The sequence below is a fragment of the Mastomys coucha genome, unplaced genomic scaffold, assembly GCF_008632895.1.
Source record: "Mastomys coucha isolate ucsf_1 unplaced genomic scaffold, UCSF_Mcou_1 pScaffold6, whole genome shotgun sequence".
In the NCBI taxonomy this organism is placed as follows: domain Eukaryota; kingdom Metazoa; phylum Chordata; class Mammalia; order Rodentia; family Muridae; genus Mastomys; species Mastomys coucha.
The window spans coordinates 99,230,250-99,235,865 of record NW_022196912.1 but is presented as its reverse complement, the minus strand read 5'-3'; positions in this window follow the sequence as shown (position 1 = coordinate 99,235,865).

Here is a 5,616-nt window from a genome sequence, read left to right as displayed (position 1 = left end):
CTTGGGAGGCAGAGGCAGGTGGATTTCTGAGTTCAAGGCCAGCCTGGTCTACAGAGTGAGTTCCAGGACAGCCAGAGCTATACAGAGAAACCCTGTCAAAAAAGAAAAAGAAAAAGAAAAGGAGAGGACAAGGCAGGCCTTGTAACCTTGTAAGAAAGACAGACAGGAAGTGTCTCTGTGGGACAGGTGCTGAAGTGAAACCAGGGACCCAAGCATGAAGCCGAGTCACCAAACTCAGGCCAAAGGCAACAATCCAACACAAACCTATTTGATTCTGTGAGTCAGCTGGTAAACTGAATCCTGTTTTTATTTTATTTTATTTTATTTCAGACAGGTTCTCTCTACAGCCCTGTCTGTCCTGGAACACTCTATGTAGAACAGGGTGGTCTCCAACTCACTGAGATCTGCCTCCTGAGTGCTGGGATTAAAGGCGGGGGAGGGGGCACCATGCCCAGTTCTAAGCCTTTTCACTGTTGTTTGTTTTTGTTTGTTTGAGACAGGGTTTCTCTGTGTAGCCCTAGCTGTCCTGGAACTCACTCTGTAGACCAGGTTAGCCTTGCATTCATAGATCCTCCTGCTTCTGCCTCCAGAGTGCTGGGACTAAAACTGTGTGCTACATCCTAAAACTGTGGCTCCCAATCCTGTTTTAGTTGTAATAACTCAGTGCATTGTAACACCCCTTTCTCATTCCCAAAGAGATGTGTTGAAGGTTTAAACCAACTACCCAAGACCATGACCTTATCTAGAGGCAATCTTTGCCAAAGCAATTAAGATGGGGTTATATCAGAATAGGATCAATCCTTACTTCAATATGACATCAGTGCAAGGATATGGCCACATGAAGACAGAGGCACACAAGACATTGGGAGGCAAAGGTCAGAGTGCTGCAGCAGCAAGCCCAGGCAAACCACCAGAGAGAAGAATGAGGAACAGAGGAATCCCATTACCTAGCAGAGGGGGCATGGCCTACACTCAGGTTTTGAGGATGGCCATGCCTACACCAAAGTTTGGATGCCTAGCCTCTAGAACCGTGAAAGCAATGTATTCTTGCTTGCCAACCAGTTTATGGAACTATAGAACTGCAGCTGGAGCAAAGATGCAGCCTCCAACCCTGCAGCTTCATCCACGGACACAGAAACACTGTAGCCAGTGACTTGAAAAGATAAATTCCCCATTTGTTTCCATTAAAAAGTGATGCACAGCCTGGCAGGCCGTGGTGGCGGATGCCTTTAATCCCAGCACTTGGGAGGCAGAGGCAGGCAGATTTCTGAGTTCGAGGCCAGCCTGGTCTACAGAGTGAGTTCCAGGACAGCCAGGACTATACAGAGAAACCCTCTCTCGAAAAAAAACAAAACAACAACAACAAAAAAAATGATGCACAAAGCAGGGCAGTGGTGGCGGATGCCTTTAATTCCAGCACTTAGGAGGCAGAGGCAGGCAGATTTCTAAGTTCGAGGCCAGCCGGGTCTACAGAGTGAGTTCCAGGACAGCCAGGGCTACACAGAGAAACCCTGTCTCAAAAACCAAAAAAAAAAAAAAAAAAAAAAGGATGCATGAGCCAGGTCTTGTGCACACACCTTTAATCCCAGCGTTCAGGAAGCAGAAGCAGGAGGATGTCTGTGAGTTCAGGCTTGTCAGCAAGGGCCTTTACTTGCTGAGCCATCTCACCACTAGCCCAGTTTTTGTAGTTTTTAACAGATGTCACGGTTTGTTCATGCTTGCCCCAGGGAGTGGCACTATTTGGAGGTGTTGCCTTGTTGGAGTAGGTGTGTCACTGTGGGTGTGGGCTTTAATGTCCTTGTCCTAGCTGCATGGAGGCCAGTCTTCTGTTTGCCTTCAAAACAGAATGGTTGAACTCTCAGCTCCGCCTGCACCATGCCTGCCTAGGTACTGCCATGCTTCTGTCTTGATGATAATGGACTGAACCTGTGAGCCAGCCCCAGTTAAATGTTGTCCTTATAAGAGTTACCTTGTGGGGCTGGTGAGATGGCTGTTCTTGGGAACTGCATGAAACTTGACTACATAAAACTGTCTCAAAAAGAAAAAAAAAAAAAAAGAGTTGCCTTGGTCACGGTGTCTGTTCACAGCAATCAAACCCTAACTAAGACAACAGACATTACAGAATTTTTGTGTCCATGTGTGCCACTTCTTTCTTCCCTCAATGCCCCTCACAGCACACCTACTGTGGATCAAGGGTCTATGCACAGCCTCACTCTGTCCTCCCCACACTTGCAGTCTTTGTAGAAGAATAGTTTTCTTGCTTTCCTCAGACCATCAGAGTCATGCCTGGGGAGTAAGATATATGGTTAGGTGAGAGGGGATTAAGTTTGTTTTTGTTCTAACTCCTCTGCCCCTAACATATTTTAATAAGAGGTTCAATGAGATGTGTCAACAACCAGTAAGGTGAGGGACACTGCCATCCAGATAGAAGAGTTAAAACAACTTACCATGTCACCATTGCATGAGGAAATCCTTTAAACTAATGCCCAGTGTTCTCAGGGGTACTGATGCCCAGTGTCCTCACAGGTACTTATGCTCAGTGTTCTCAGGGGTACTGATGCCCAGTGTCCTCACAGGTACTGATGCCCAGTATCCTCACAGGTACTGATGCCCAGTGTCCTCACAGGTACTGATGCCCAGTATCCTCACAGGTACTGATGCTCAGTGTTCTCAGGGGTCCTGATGCCCAGTGTTCTCAGGGGTACTGATGCCCAGTGTCCTCACGGGTACTGGTGCCCAGTGTTTTCATGGGGAGCCTTTCTCTCAGCTTCCTTCTCTTTGTTTCCTGCTTGATAGAGGAACAGGGTGAAGACAACAATACCATTTGCCTTTATCTTGAGTGGCACAGAGTTCAGACCATCCCGAAGAGCCAGTCCTCCCTAGAGGGACCCTTGGCCACCTTCACTGTTATCCCTGATTCCATCAGGGTTTCCTCCACCGTGGTCCTTTAACTGGGACATGAGCCTTTTTGCAGCTTCTGTAAGACATCACTAGGCACACCGGCACCAGAGACCTCACAGAGCTGAGCAGCAAGTGAAAACAGGAAGTGGCCTAGGCCTTCCTCCACAGGGGGAAGTGAGTCTCTCTACACCTGAGAAAGTGACTCTGGTGTGTCTACGGCAGGGAACTTGCTTCTCAGTCTGAAACATTCCCTCCTTGTGGGCAAAACTGGCAAAGGCTAAAATGCATGTTCCAGCGTGTGTGTGTGTGTGTGTGTGTGTGTGTGTGTGTGTGTGTCACACATTTCATGACTGTGTTGTACGTATCAGAGGACCCACCACCTCTGCAAAGGATCAAGGCTGCCATGCACTCGTTCATTCAGCCTCTTACTTGTTTCCCAGGTGCATATGAAGTTACTTCAGTAGGCAGTGAGAAAGAACTGCGGCCTTGACCCTACGGCAGCAACTCTCAACCTGTGGGTCACAAGCCCTTTCACAGGGGTCATATACCAGATATCCTGCATATCAGATATTTACATTAGGATTCATAACACTAGCAAAATTACTGTTATGAAGTAGCAACAAAATAATGTTATAACCATAACCATGTTGTAGCCATGTTGTGGAGGGTCACTACAACATGAGGAACTGTATCAAAGGGTCACAACGCTAGGATGGTTGAGCATTGTTACCCTATGGGCTCATGGTAAGTAAGGTGACAGATGAAGGGAAGCTGTGAGACCTGAAGTATGCTCGACACGCTGGGAGATCCCGGCTTCCAAGTCAGCTTGCTTACAAACATTCTGAGCAGGAAAAGGCAGTCATATACCATGTCATGTCATGCCATATCAGCACCCTGGGCCAGCTAGTTTTCCTGTCCATCTGACACAAGCTAGAGTCATTTTGAAGAGGGAACCTGAATTGAGAAAAAGCCTCCGTAAATCAGGTTGTAGGCAGGTCTATATGGCATTCTCTTAACTAATGATTATAGGGAAGGGCCTAGCCCATTGTAGGTGTTGCCATCCCTGGGCTGGTGGTCCTGGGTTCTATAAGAAAACAAGCTGAACAAACCGCAATGAGCAAGCCAGTAGGCTGCACCCTTCCATGGCCTCTGCATCAGCTCCTGCCTCCAGATTCCTATCCTGATGTCCTTTGATGATAGACTATGATATGGGTGTGTAAGCCAATTAAACCTTTCCTCCCAGGTTCCTTTTGGTCATGGTGTTTCATCACAGCAATAAACCCCTAATTAACACACCTCTAAACCTGCTTTCTAAAATGTCTCTGCTCCTTCTGCAGAGCCTGTTGCATTGAGGTTGCTGTATCTCAGCTCTCTCTCTTCTCACCCAGTAGTTGGAGCCCAGCCTTTACTCCCTCCTCACATCACCTCTCTGATAACCAGCTGGCCCACTAAAGACCTCTCTCAAGACAGTCTGTGGGAAGTTCAGTGTGGCTTGGTACTGCTACCTTGTAGAGTATAGGGCAGGGAACACAGAGGAAGCCTGGTGCTAGAGACTTGTGTATACCTCAGAAACTAAAAGACAGGTTGACTTTCTTTCTTTTTTTTTAAGATTTACTTATTTTTGTAAATAAGTACACTGTAGCTTTTTTCAAATGCACCAGAAGAGGGCGTCAGATCTCATTATGGGTGGTTGTGAGCCACCCTGTGGTTGGGATTTGAACTTAAGACCTTTGGAAGAGCAGTCAGTGCTCTTACCCACTGAGCCATCTCACCAGCCCCAGGTTGACTTTCACAGTGACTACATATACACACGCAATACCTCATGCATATCCTCCACACACATACACACCATATACATGCACACATGTACACACATACACCACACATACCACATACACACACAAATCACATTCACACATACATATATACACCATGTTCAACTATGACACCACATACAATACACACACACACACACACACACACACACACACACACATACACACTCCCTGTCTCTTGCTATGTGATTTTGAGACTCTGCACTAAGGAAGCCATTTCCAAATATGCCCCTGGACCAACGGTTAGCAAACACTTCTTTTCTTTTACTCTGTCTGTAGTTTTGTGAAGCCACTGAACACCAAAAACAGGCATAATCTACCATTTGTTGAGAAATAGGGTGGTAAAGCCAAAGCTTTCCCTAGCTGTACAACTGCTGGTCCATTGACACGGTGATATGCTACATACTTTTCTATGTGCCATATTTCTATGTTCAAGTTAGAAGCTTCAGCAGATTTAGGTCAGACTGTTTACTTTTGGAGTTAGCTGGGAGCTATTAGTAAATCAAAATATAGGATGCCCTGTTAGATTGAATTTGAAATGAGTGTTGAATAGTTATTTAGAATATCTAAGACTATTTAGAATATATTTACACTAAAAATATTTGATTCTTACTTAACATTTAAGTTAATTGGGCATTCTTTGCTTTTTCTGGGAACTTCAATGATTAGGTGCTAATCATTTTAGGGCTAAGCCTTGAGCTACCTCAGCCTGAACAGATTTGATAAAGGGAAGATTATGCCTTGGAGACTTGGAAGAGGACTAGAAAGAGGTGGTGATGGTGGGAAACTGCCGTGGACCGGGATTTCTCGCAGGGTCCCTTGTTCCGCGGGACGAGGGGTTCTGGCCAGGTGTGCACGGGATTCGGCTTTTGACAAACAG